This window comes from Narcine bancroftii, chromosome 1 (assembly GCF_036971445.1).
Source record: "Narcine bancroftii isolate sNarBan1 chromosome 1, sNarBan1.hap1, whole genome shotgun sequence".
Lineage (NCBI taxonomy): Eukaryota > Metazoa > Chordata > Chondrichthyes > Torpediniformes > Narcinidae > Narcine > Narcine bancroftii.
The window spans coordinates 394316290-394330583 of NC_091469.1; the positions used below are offsets into that span (position 1 = coordinate 394316290).

The 14294-nt window shown below is 39.6% G+C and overlaps 2 protein-coding genes across 6 annotated transcripts in view; one reads left to right on the forward strand and one right to left on the reverse strand.

The window, feature by feature from the left end:
* Positions 1-14294, forward strand: part of LOC138751440 (glucocorticoid-induced transcript 1 protein-like) — a 296823-nt gene that overhangs the window by 278746 nt on the left and 3783 nt on the right. The window lies entirely within an intron of this gene.
* ica1 (islet cell autoantigen 1) overlaps positions 3304-14294 on the reverse strand; it is a 165736-nt gene continuing 154745 nt past the window's right edge. Inside the window, exon 15 of the mRNA XM_069913714.1 lies at positions 3304-3384. The gene's annotated coding sequence lies outside the window, so the exon portion shown is untranslated. The remainder of the gene's footprint in view (positions 3385-14294) is intronic.

Genomic DNA, 14294 nt, shown 5'->3' on the forward strand with positions numbered 1-14294 from the left:
CAACCTCACATCCTAGTAATGAAAAATAGATTCTGCTCCAGCCTTTCCCATAGTAAAGAAATATAAGGCCCAACACCACACTGTGGAGAGAAAATGAGAGGTTCAATACCAGAGGAATTGACCAATGGACATACAGGGGAGAACATCAGTATTAAAAACTACATGAAAGAAGAGCAGAGGGCTTTGTGCCCTTCCTGATGGGGGTGAAGGTGTGCAGAAACTGGACCTCCATGGGTGAAGATGAGACAATGGGTGCCAGGAAATGGGAAGCTGTCAGAGTGCCAGAGGACATAGGAGGTATTCTGGTTTTCACTTGGTCCATTTCTGATACTTCTCTCCCCTTTCTAGATCTCTGTGTCTCCATTCAACATGCTACTAAATACAAAAAAAATGGCAGAAAATTATTGAATAAAAGCTTACATGCAAAATTTAAAGGAAAAGGTGAAAAGAAGGGTATCAGAAATAAAAGAATGAGTTGATTTATGTTTCTGTAGAAGGATGAACTTTAAGTCAATCCGTATGCTAGCGAATATAATTTAGATCAGCTTGAGCAAAAATACATTGAGAAACATTCAAAAGTCTACACCAGGAGATGAGGGGAAAAAAAACTAATTTTGGGAATAGAATATCTGGAATGATAAAGGAAATGCAAGTTATTTTTACAAAGGAACAATTCGAGAAAGAGGAACTTGAGGTTGGTGTTTATTTTTTAAACACCAATTTGTGTGAGAGAACCAGGTCAATAAGTGATCTGTGCCGATGATGATTCTGAGGAAATGGGATATGGTGTGAGATTGCAGATTACCTGCAGAGTTTTGGACAAGTTGGAGGATGTTGAGAGTGTTGGATCAAAAGACAGCAGGGTAGTATTAAAATATTAGTCCAGAATTTACAAAGGCACACAAAAATATTTTAGGAATGGATGTGGTGAGGTAGGAATAGAAGTGGGTAATGTGACAAAAGTAAATGAAAGTAGACAGGCCTTCAGCTGAGCTACCTTCGTGTCGCCCAAGATTAAAGGTTCAGGAAGATTGTGCATATCTGCAAAAAGTTGAGCTCTCAAGGAACTGTGAGGTGGAATTAAAGGTTTGTGGTCAGAAACTACACAGAACTGCTGCACTGTTTTTAAATATATCACAAATTCATGACTGATTTTTCCATAATACTAAAAGTCTGACCACAGTGCAAAATAATTATCTAAATTAAAGCTGAGAAAGCTGGACCCTGTTAGCAGGTCGGGCTATGTCTGTTGCAGGCGAGCACAGGCAGAGCCTTCATCAGAACTGCGAGAAAAGATGTAAGAAAAACATCTTAGAGAGAGCAGAGAATATCTTTGACAGGGCGAGGCCAGGGTTGCCAAGGTGATATGACTAATAAGTTCTCAACCTTTCTCTTTCCACTGACATACCACTTTTAAGTATTCCCTGTGCCATCAGTGCTTTGTGATTAGTAAAGGATTGCTGAAGGTGGTATATGAGTGGGAAGGGAAGGTTGAGAATCACTGCTCTAGACCCAGTTGTTACTGAAATATTTTGTTGAGAAAAATTGTCATTGGGCCATTTCCTGTGGAGTTATGAAACTGTGCATTTAACAAGTCAATTAGGTATGATTAAAACAGTAGTTTTCAAAACTTTTTCTTTCCACCCACATACTACCTTAAGAAATCCCTCAGAGCACCAATGGCATCTCTCTCTCATGTCTCTCTCATGGCCCATCCCTTCGTAAGCGAAGATGAACATGGTGCCTTGTAGCTCTTCTGTCCTCTCAGAACTTTTGATCTGTTTTCCATGGAGCTTGCCCAGGACAAACACGTCCTTCTGGGTCCCACGCCACTGGGCCTGGCGAAGTGCGAAGCACGACATTTGCTGCTGCAGATCGTTAGGGAAACGCTCTATCACAGCTGCCAGCTCCTGCTACCAGACTGACATGTGCTATTTCCCCATAGCTGGGACCATTTCCAGGTACTGACAGCTGGGCTAACCGAGCCTGGGGATTTGAAGTCAGAGTTACCTTCTCCTAGCCTTTGCCTGAAGAGGCAAAACCTGCAAGGTAGCAGTTGGTTTGAACCCACAGATCCACTCCCGGGAAGAGGGAGCTCCATCCGTAACCGAATCCTGGTCTGACTCCTTCCTGCCCTCGTCCCACTCCCCGGCTCCGAAATGCTCTCCTTCCAGCGACCCGGACTGCAAGGCCGGCTGCTCGATGCAATCCAGGAGGGAGAGATGCGAACAGACATCAACAGCTGGGCTCAGTGCTAGGCCTGGAGTAGGCCTGAGGTCCCAAGTAGTTCACGCCGCCTCTTCTCCATATGTCACCGACACTTCCCCACCGAGGTCCCGCTCTTGCCCGGGAGCCCGAGGTCTGCCGCTGCTGCTACCGCCACCGGTGGAGGGGGGTGGGGCGATGTCCACTGCCGCCGTCGCCGGGAGGACCAAGGTCCATAGTTGCTGCCGGGGAAGGGAAAGGGGGCAAGGTCCGCTGCCAGGGGTGGGGGGCGAGGTCTGTTGTCTCCGCCACCAGGGGGGCTGAGGTCTGTTGTTGCCGTCGCCATGGGGACTGAGGTCCTTTGTATTAAAGTGGCAGAAAACTGGTTATTACATGGAAAAGAGTCGGAATAAACAAATCTTTTTCAGGTCAGGACTTAACTAGTAGTGAACTACATGAGGAATCAGCTCTTGGCATAGGGATTACTTAAAGTGGTATGTGAGTGGAAAGAAAAAGGTTGAGAACCATTGAGTTAGAGGAAGGAAACAAAGGGACATGTTAAATTTGTGAAATGCAGATCAGAACTATTGAAGCCCAAAACCAAAATGAGAATGTTGGAAATTATCTTTATGCCAGGCAGTGTTTTCACAAAGAGAAAGATGAATCAATTTGCAGCCAAATAACCTTTTGGCAGAATTGGTCTATTCTGATTCCAAAAAGGAAAGTAAGTTATCTGCAATTGCTGAGTTTGATATTGAATCTGGAAAATTGCTATGTGGCCAGACAGAAGATGAGGTGAGGTTAGGTTCACAGACACTTGGTCAGAGAGGAAGCAGGATGGAGAATTAATCTTTTATCAAACTCGTTGTCATTACTTTGTTGGCAGTATTTTGCATTTAAAATGGATAGACATTTTAAATGATAACAAATTCACTTGGCTAGAAACTCTTAGCTTTTTAGCTTATATTCTTTGACCAAAGTGCAATCTGCAATAGATTTAGTTTTGTGCAGTAATCAACTTGCATATTTTCTAGTAGCTTAACAGTTTCAATGCAATTTCATTGTACTCAACCTCCATTGTTTGAAGAGTGGATAATGTGGTGTATATCTGTTTTGATGTTTCCCATTTTTCTTAAGAGTTGAATTCTTCTAATGAGAAGAGCAGCTCCTTGTAGGTGTCTATTAATAGTGCAGAGTAATTGGCATTCAGTAGTCTTAATGACCAGTCACAATTTTACTAACTCTAAATAATGCCAATTGAACAGTCTGCTGAGCGGAGGTTATCTGAAGGAAACTCTGCGAGTCTAATTTAAAATGTGTCACCCTTAAATACTGACTTCTGAAAGAATTAAAGAAAATTTTTGCAGGAGGAAGTTTTATCTGCAGATTTCCTGCTGGAATAGTTTGTGTATGTCAATGCTTTCACATTATAATCCTAATTTAACCTACTCCAGCAAAAATTTGCTTACATTCTTCCAGAAAGGAAAATCTATATTTAGGAAAATACCTGATTAGGCAGAGATGAAGCAGAAGTGAACTCCTATGTGCTCATCCCCAGCACGTGCAGTGTATTAGTTATAGTCCAAGACACATTTACAAAACAAGCAATTATTTTACATTTAGGTGACTGGTCAAAAAATACACAGTTCTTTGTGTTTCAGTACCCTTGGTGGGATAAGCATAGACTGGTGGTCAAATGATCTTGAGGTTCATGTGATCCAATCCTTGTAGAGCTTGTACATTAAATTATCGCCAGTGGTTAAATGCACATATTAGACGAGATTAAAATTAATCTGATATGTTTAATAGGCATTCCAGTTTTAAGGGAAATCTACATTCCTTTTTCAAAGCAGTTTTTTAAAAACTTTTTTTTGACCCACTTTTTAATTATTGATGTTCTTTTTCAGTTAAATGAGTCTCTTGCAAAAATGCATATCAACCTTTAATTTTTTAATATAAACACTCTTTTTCTTTTAATCAGATTATTAAAAGCCTGTTCACCTTAAATGTAGCAAATTTTAAATTAGCCATCTTATCTCACAACCATCCTAACCTGTGTAGCAGGATCCGCATCCACATCGAACATACTCAAATTAATCTACATCTCCTCAACAAAGTAAAAAGAAAAGAAAAAATGGAAAAAATATCCTGAAACAATTAAAAAAAACCCTCCCTCCCAACCCTACAAAATACTTACTGTACTACCCCCTTCTACGGCACGGGTAGCGGCCTGATCCACTAAGTGACCAACGGTTTCGTTTTGAGATAAAATGAGATTTTGCATCTCTCCCAAACAGAAACAACAGTATGAACAAGAAGTTCAAGTATGATAAGCTTCTTCCATCTCTTTATCCACTTGCTTCTCATCAATAGACATCTCTTGAAAGTCAGAACGTTCCTTCTTTTGCGTCTCGTCCTTCGGTCTTTCTGTGCTTTTTTTCTTTTTCTCCATCTGCACCCCATTTTTCTCTCCGGAAACTCCATTTGATTTTTGCATCTGAGAAGATGAAGACTGACCTTTTTTAAGATCAGGAAAAGAATTGGCAAAATCAGTACATCTCCATCAGTGCATCTCCATCAAACTGCAGGGAATCTGAAAGCAAATTTTTGCCAGAGGACTGCTTTCGCTGAATTAAATTCTTTATGTCTTTTAATAATATTTTGACTAAGATCCACATAAAAGATCACTGTTCTATTCTGAACTATCAACGGGCATCCATGTTGTTGTGCATTTTGAACCACCATTCTTTTTTAAAATTTTTTATTTTTCACACCATGAACCATACTGACCAAAATACACACAAACATTTCCCTCTTGAATATACACAGTGTCATTTTCTCCCCTTTTTCCCCCTCCCTTCCCTCCCTCCTTCCATCCCCCTCCCCACCCACTCAACGTTCAACATATATGATACATTAAACACATTAAACAATGTCATCACACAATGAAAATAAACAAGAAATATGTGTAATCTACTTTTACATACTGGGTCAGTTCATTTCGTCTTCTTCTCCTTCTGTCATTTTAGGGGGTGGAGGTCCGCGGTAGGACTTCTCTGTTGTGTTCCATATACGGTTCCCAAATTTGTTCGAATACTGTGATGATATTTCTTATGTTATTTTTTCCAATGGAATACATTTATTCATTTCTATGTACCATTGCTGTATTCTCAGGCTATCTTCTAATTTCCAGGTTGACATAATACATTTTTTTGCTACAGCTAAGGCTATCATAATAAATCTTTTTTGTGCTCCATCCAAATCGAGTCCAAGTTCTTTACTTCTTATATTACTTAGAAGAAAGATCTCTGGATTTTTTGGTATGTTGCTTTTTGTGATTTTATTTAAGACCTGGTTAAGATCTTCCCAAAACTTTTCCACTTTCTCACATGCCCAAATTGCATGTACTGTTGTTCCCGTTTCCTTCTTACAGCGAAAACATCTGTCTGATACTGTTGGGTCTGATTTATTTAACTTTTGGGGCATGGTGTATAGCCTGTGTAACCAATTATATTGTATCATGCGTAACCTCGTGTTTATTGTATTCCTCATAGTTCCGGATCATAGCTTTTCCCATGTTTCATTCTTTATCTTTATGTTTAGATCTTGTTCCCATTTTTGTTTGGGTTTACAGCTTGTTTCCTCGTTCTCTCTCTCTTGCAGTTTGATGTACATGTTTGTTATAAATCTTTTAATTATCATTGTGTCTGTAATCACATATTCAAAATTGCTTCCTTCTGGTAACCTCAGCCTGCTTCCCAATTTGTCCTTCAAGTAGGTTTTCAGTTGGTGGCATGCAAACATTGTACTGTGAGTTGTACCTTATTTGTCCTTCATTTGTTCAAAAGATAATAATTTATTTACCGAAAAACAATTTTCTATTCTTTTGATCCCTTTTCTCTCCAATTCTCTAAAGGAAAGGTTATCTATTGTGAAAGGGATTAGTTGATTTTGCATCAATATTAATTTTGGTAGTTTATAATTTGGTTTATTCCTTTGTACGTGAATATTTTTCCAAATGTTGAGCAGATGGTGCAGTACTGGTGAATTCCTATGTTGCACCAGCTTTTCATCCCATTTATATAGCATATGTTCAGGTACCTTCTCCCCTATTTTATCTAGCTCTAATCTGGTCCAATCTGGTTTTTCCCTTGTTTGATAAAAAATCTGATAGGTATCTTAATTGTGCTGCTCTATAATAATTCTTAAAGTTTGGTAGCTGTAAGCCCCTTTGTTTGTACCATTTTGTAAATTTATTTAGTGCTATCCTCTGTTTCCCACCCTTTCCATAAGAATTTCCATATTATTTTATTTAGCTCCTTGAAGAATTTCTCTGTTATGTGAATTGGTAACGATTGGAATAGGTATTGTATCCTTGGGAAGATATTCATTTTAATGCAATTTACCCTTCCTATCAGTGTTAGTGGTAAGTCTTTCCAATGTTCTTCTTGTCTTCTTTGGCTTGGCTTCGCCGACGAAGATTTATGGAGGGGTAAATGTCCACGTCAACTGCAGGCTCGTTTGTGGCTGACAAGTCCGATGCGGGACAGGAAGACACAGTTGCAGTGGTTGCAGGGGAAAATTGGTTGGTTGGGGTTGGGTGTTGGGTTTTTCCTCCTTTGCCTTTTGTCAGTGAGGTGGGCTCTGCGGTCTTCTTCAAAGGAGGTTGCTGCCCGCCGAACCGTGAAGTGCCAAGATGCACGGTTTGAGGCGATATCAGCCCACTGGCGGTGGTCAATGTGGCAGCACCAAGAGATTTCCTTAGGCAGTCCTTGTACCTCTTCTTTGGTGTACCTCTGACACGATGGCCAGTGGAGAGCTCGCCATATAACACGATCTTGGGAAGGCGATGGTCCTCCATTCTGGAGACATGACCTACCCAGCGCAGTTGGATCTTCAACAGCGTGGATTCGATGCTGTCGGCCTCTGCCATCTCGAGTACTTCGATGTTAGGGATGAAGTCGCTCCAATGAATGTTGAGGATGGAGCGGAGACAACGCTGGTGGAAGCGTTCTAGGAGCTGTAGGTGATGCCGGTAGAGGACCCATGATTCGGAGCTGAACAGGAGTGTGGGTATGACAACGGCTCTGTATACGCTTATCTTTGTGAGGTTTTTCAGTTGGTTGTTTTTCCAGTCTCTTGTAATTTCTTCATTAATGGCTGATAATTTAATTTGTATAGATGGCCTATACAAGCATCGCTTCACTTTTATTTGCGTTGATCTTGTACCCCGATACTTCTCCATATTCCTCTAATTTCTTATGTAATTCTTTTATTGATATTTCTGGTTCTGTTAAGTATACTATTATGTCATCTGCAAATAGACTGATTTTATATTCCTTCTCTTTTATTTTTAACCCTCTTATTTTATTTTCTGTTCTTATCAGATCTGCCAGTGGTTCTATATCTAACGCGAACAGTGAGGGAGATAGTGGACATCCCTGCCCAGTTGACCTGCTTAATTTAAATTGGTTTGATATATATCCATTTACTGTCACCTTTGCCAATGGTCCCTTTATATAATACCTTAATCCAATTAATATATTTCTCTGGTAGGTTGAACCTCTGTAGTACTTTGAATAAATAATTCCATTCTACTCTGTCTCTGTGTCTAAGGCAACTGCCACTGTTGGCGTCTTGTTTCCTTGTACTGCATGGATTAAGTTAATGAATTTACAGATATTGTCCGTTGTTCGTCTTTTCTTAATAAATCCAGTTTGATCTAGTTTTACTATTTTTGGTACACAGTCGGCCAATCTGTTTGCTAATAGTTTAGCTATTATCTTATAATCTGTGTTAAGTAGAGATATTGGTCTATACGATGCTGGTGTTAGTGGATCTTTCCCCATCTTTGGTATTACTGTAATTATTGCTGTTTTGCATGAATTTGGCATGTTTTGTGTTTCTTTTATCTGGTTCATTACTTCCAGGAGAGGAGGAATTATTAAGTCTTTAAATGTTTTATAGAATTCTATTGCGAGTCCATCTTCTCCCGGCGTTTTATTGTTCCGTAGTTTTTTTTAATATATCCTGTATTTCCTCTATTTCAAATGATTTTATTAATTTATTTTGCTCCTCTTCTTGCAATTTTGGTAGTTCAATTTAGGTAGAAACTCATCTATTTTGTCTTCTTTCCCTTCGTTTTCAGTTCGATATAGTTGCTCGTAGAATTCTTTGAAGTTTTCATTGATCTCTGTTGGGTTATATGTAATTTGTTTGTCCTTTTTCCTTGATGCCAATACCGTTCTTTTACTTTGTTCTGTCTTAAGCTGCCAATCTAGTATTTTGTGCGTTTTTTTCTCCTAGTTCTTAATACTTCTGTTTTGGCTTCATTATGTTCTTCTCCACCTTGTATGTTTGTTGTGTTTCATATTTTATTTTTTATGTCCACCAATTCTCTTCTTTTTGTTGTATCTTCCCTTATTGCTAATTCTTTTTCTGTACTTGCTATTTCCTTTTCCAGCTGTTCTATTTCCCGATTGTAGTCCTTCTTCATCTTAGTTACATAACTTATTATCTGCCCTCTGATGTACGCTTTCATTTCATCCCATAGTATAAATTTATCTTTCACTGATTCCGTATTTATTTCCAAGTACATTTTAATTTGTCGTTTAATGAATTCTCTAAAATCATAGAGTTTGTTGTGTTTCATATTTTATTTTTTATGTCACCAATTCCCTTCTTTTTATTGTATCTTCCCTTATTGCTAATTCTTTTTCTGTACTTGCTATTTCCTTTTCCAGCTGTTCTATTTCCCGATTGTAGTCCTTCATCTTAGTTACATAACTTATTATCTGCCCTCTGATGTACGCTTTCATTTCATCCCATAGTATAAATTTATCTTTCACTGATTCCGTATTTATTTCCAAGTACATTTTAATTTGTCATTTAATGAATTCTCTAAAATCCTGTCTTTTAAGTAGCATGGAGTTTATACATTCTCGGTAGGATGTCCTCTAGCTCTATTGCTAATAACAGGGGTGACTGATCCGATAACAATCTAGCTTTATATTCCATTTTTCTAACTCTCCCTTGGATGTGGGCTGACAACAGGAACAGGTCTATCCTTGAGTATGTTTTATGTCTACCCGAATAATATGAGTATTCCTTTTCCTTTGGCTGTTGTCTCCTCCATATATCCAAAAGTTGGATCTTCTGCATCGATTTAATCATAAATTTGGTTACTTTGTTCTTTCTGCTAGTCTTTTTTTCCAGTTTTATCCATCTTTGAGTCCAAATTAAGGTTAAAGTCCCCTCCTATCAGTATATTTCCCTGCGTATCTGCAATCTTCAAAAAGATATCTTGCATAAATTTTTGATCCTCTTCATTAGGTGCATATACATCGAGCAAATTCCAAAATTCTGAATATATCTGACACTTTATCATTACATACCTCCCTGCTGGATCTATTATTTCCTCCTCTATTTTGATTGGTACATTTTTATTGATTAATATAGCTACTCCTCTGGCTTTTGAATTATATGATGCTGCCATTATGTGCCCTACCCAGTCTCTCCTTAATTTCTTGTGTTCTACTTCAGTTAGATGTGTTTCCTGCACGAATGCTACATCAATTTTTTTCTTTCTTCAGTAAATTTAACAGCCTCTTCCTTTTGATTTGGTTATGTGTTCCGTTAATATTTATAGTCATATAGTTCAACATCGCCATTTCATACTTTGTTTACCTCTCATTTCCACTTCCTCATCACCACCTTCCCTCCTTATCATTTCTGTTTTCTTTTTTTGAACACACTGTAAGACAACACTTCTAAAACATAAAATATTTCCACTATTCCCACATCTAAAATTCCCTTAACCCCAAATGTTCCCCCCCCTCTCTGAGTTGCCCTTGTCCCTTGCCGGGCAACCACAACTCCCCTCTCCATTTGGATTGCGAACCCGCTCACAAGTGTCAACTGATTTTGCAGTGACTGTTATTCTCTCCCACACAGCCCCCTCCAGAAAAGACTTTTATCTTCACATATAACAAAGCTCACCCTCTTAATTCCCCCTTTCTTCTCTTTCTTCCCCTTCTTAGTACTTACTTATACATTACTTTTCTTCTTTATATGAAGTTTGTCGTCATTCTTGTTCTTGTTACATCTCTTCATTTCTCTGTCTGTTTTGCAGGCGTTCTGCAAATTCTCGTGCTTTCTCCGGATCCGAGAACAGTCTGCTTTGCTGCCCTGGGATAACTATTTTAAGCACCACTGGACATCTTAACATAAATTTATAGGCTTTCTTCGATTTTGCTGCATTAAAGAGCTCAAAACTTATGTCTGGGTAGAAAAAAAAATTGACCTTTGTATTCCAGTTGCTTTTTGTCTTCTCTCATTTTTTTTCATTGCCTTCTCCAATATATTTTCTCTTGTCGTATATCTCAGGAATTTGACTAGAATGGATCTTGGTTTTTGTTGTGGCTGTGGTTTTGGGGCTAATGTTCTGTGTGCCCTTTCTATTTCCATTCCTTCCTGTATTTCTGGCATTCCTAGGACCCTGGGGATCCATTCTTTTATAAATTCTTTCATATCTTTGCCTTCTTCATCTTCCTTAAGGTCCACTATCTTTATATTGTTTCTCCTATTATAGTTTTCCATTATATCCATCTTCTGAGCTAACAACTCCTGTGTTTCTTTAACTTTTTTATCAGATTCTTCCAATTTCCTTTTTAAGTCGTCCACTTCCATTTCTACGGCTGTTTCTCATTCTTCCACCTTGTCTACTCTTTTCCCTATTTCTGTCATGACCATCTCTAATCTACTCACTTTTTCTTCTGTACCTTTTATTCATTTTATTTCATTAAATTCTCGTGTCTGCCATTCTTTTACTGCTTCAATATATTCTTCAAAAATTTTTCTATCTATGTACAGTCCATACCCCTTATCTTCTATTTCTCTGTGCAGAGCTTGATGTTCTCACTCCTCTTCTCCGCTCCAGGACCCGTGTCTTCTACCTCTCTTCCTTGTATCTGTGTCTCTTCTGACTTTCTTGTTGAGTTGTTTATCTCAGTTTGCTGGGGTTTTTTTTTATGGTGTCTTGATGTTGGTCCTCTTCCTCTGGGCTGGTCATCTGCTGTGTCTCTGATTTCCTTTTTTCATTCTCCTCCCTCCCGTTCCCGTTATTTTCTATATCTTTCCACTGGGAGCCCTGCTGTCGGCTGGTCCCCCCTCCCATCGGTGTTGTCTTTGTCGTGCGCATCACGCATGTGCGATTCCTCACGCATGCGCGGTTGTGCACCTCTGTTTGGCTCCGTGAGCTATCTTTGTAGTCCTGCGTTCGGTGGGTCGCAACCCTGCGGGGTTTCCACTGACCTCAGGGGGTGGGCTCCTCTTTCCATGGCGGGTCCCTGGTTCTTTGTACAGGTAAGGCCTTCACCTTTCTCTTCTGGCGTCTTTCCTTCTTCTTTTCTTCCCGTTGTTTTTGGCTTTTCTTTCTTTGGTGCCAATTTTTTTATTTGTTGTGGTTTGTGTGTCTGTGGCTTTGATTTTTCTTTACTTTTTTCCTTCTTTTCTGGAGAGGGCTGGTATTCTCCAACTGGCCACTACTCCATCACATGACTCCTCCTTGAACCGCCATTCTTAATATCAGTTCTCTGACTTGATAGTGTAAACACCTCACCAAAACAGGCCAAGGTGGTTGACCAGGCAGTGGTTTCCTTCTAATCACTCTGTGGGCCCTATCCAATTCCAACCCGCCTGGAAACAAATCTGATCCTAAAATCTCTGGAATCCATTTTTGAAAAAAATTTACTGGTTCAGAGCCTTCAAAATCTTCCGTAAAGTCTCACTATCTTCACATTATTCCTCCGGCTCTGATTCTCCAAAGAATCAATTTTCTTCAATAAATCATTTTTCTCTATTCTCCATCCAGTGAAAGAATCATCAAAAGTATTCAACTTCTGTTGACTTTGATCTATATCACAAACATAATCCTCCATCTTCTTAACCTTCTCTTGTACTTTATCTACTACTTTAGCACATTTTACTACATCAGCTTTAACAGTTGCAATTTCTTTCATAACATTAGAAAGCTTGTTATTCACAGATTTAAAACCCAAAGAAATCTGTTGAGACACTGCTTGAAATTGTTGTTCAAAATAATCTTTACGTTTAGCTGTTGGCCGACCATGAGCTGCAAACTTCTTCTTCCTCACTAAATTCCAGTTGTTCCTCTGAGCTTTCAGCTCCAACCACTTTTGCAGATCCTGCCCCCAGTTCTTCAGCCTCCACCACTGTGGGAAGAAAAATGCTCGGTATGGTGCGCGTGCACACTACTTCTTCAGTTTCAATGGAAGAGCATCGCTTGACATTGGCACCATCTTTCCCGGAGCTCCCTAGTGCCGGCATCACTCTTGAGTTGCCAGTTGTCGTTGCTGGGCGTGAGGATGACCATTACTCAAATCCCCCAAATCCAGCTCTGAAGTAGGCCTCACTTCTTCCAATCTTACCGATTGTTTTAAAATCGGTTTCTTCATCGTTTGAGCTCTGGTTTTCTTCATAATTATTTCTGGCTCTTATAATACTTTCTTGAAATTTTTATACCATTAGAAGGGTATTTCAAAATGGGCTTTTCTTTAATCTGTCGGGAGAGATGTCCACCCACGTCTTTTACCTACACCATCATGCCACGCCCCTTTCAAAGCAGTTCTTATGAGATTTCTTTCAGATCTGATTCTATTTCAGCTTTCTTTAAGAATATGAACAGAAAGGAGGCAGGCTCTTTCTCTCTGTCATTGTTTGAACAAATGAATTTGAGAACTATAGTTCAGTATTTGGTTATTTAAAGTTATTAAAATGCAGCTGTTAAATGGGATTACTGGCCTATCAAAACCATTCAATTCTCCAGAAGCATGTTGATTGGTTAAAATAAAATGGTCTCACCTGTAGATGTAATGTCATGTCAATGAAATGCAAGGGTACAGCTAACTCAGGGATAGGTGATGCATGGTTAATGGCAGCCCAAGTGGGGAGTACCATATGAGAAGTGTCAAACGCCCACAAGAGTCCAAAAGGTCTGGAAGTGAAGCTCAAAGGGCACTGAAGCAGTTAGATGTGGAGGTCAAAGCCTGAAAACAAGAACTAAGAATTTGGATGAATTATTGCAAGAAGCTGAGTGGTGAGTCTCGGTATGAATGCTGAAAAATAACATTGTCCTCACTGATAAATTCACAGTGCACCCAAAAGTTGCCCAATAACATGTACGTAATATTCAATATACCAGTATGTCCCAATGTACCAAGCATGGCTGCAAGCCTCATACCAACATCATTTAACTGGTACACGCTCTTCACCTAGGATAGCTACACCACCTGAACACTCATGCCAATTACTGACAGTCTCCCTCTTCTGCAGGAGAAGATGGCACTGAATTGGAGGTTGTAGCTGGAGGGATCTATCCTGCCTCCATATCCTTCCTCTCTCTTTTATTGATGGCCTTGACCACTATTTGCAAAACACAGAAATGCTGGAGGAACTCAGCCAGTCTTGTAGTATCCATAAGAATTAAAGATATATTACCAATGTTTCAGGCCTGAGCCCTTCCACACATCTTGAAGAAAGGCTCAGGCCCAAAATGTCAGTAATATATCTTCCCTCTCTTATGGATGCTGGGAGACCTGCTGAGTTCCTCCAGCATTTCTGTGTTTTGTCTACAACCACAGTGTCTACAAGCGTTCACGTTTCACTTCTGATCATTATTGGGGCAGGTGTTGAGACGAGGAGTGGCGATGAGGTTGAATCCATCAAAAATTGTGGTATCCTCGTACATAATCAGCTTCCTAACGCCTTCAACCATGTCCTTCTTACAAACTGTCAATGATGCAAATATCCACCTCTTCCCGCTCATTACACCAAAGTCTTGTGTCCCTACCATGTCCCTAAGAAATATAACATGGCTGAGTGGAGAAGAATGACTAAATATGCAGTGTCAATTAAAGCATACGATCGCTCGATCTCACCACAGTGAATGAAGTCAGTACAGGTCATCTGAATAATGGGTGAAGACTGCCACCACAGTTCATCAGTAACCAGGCCAAGAATATTCCAAGTGGCAGCTGATCTAGTTTGAGATCCCTGATAGAGCTGAGTGT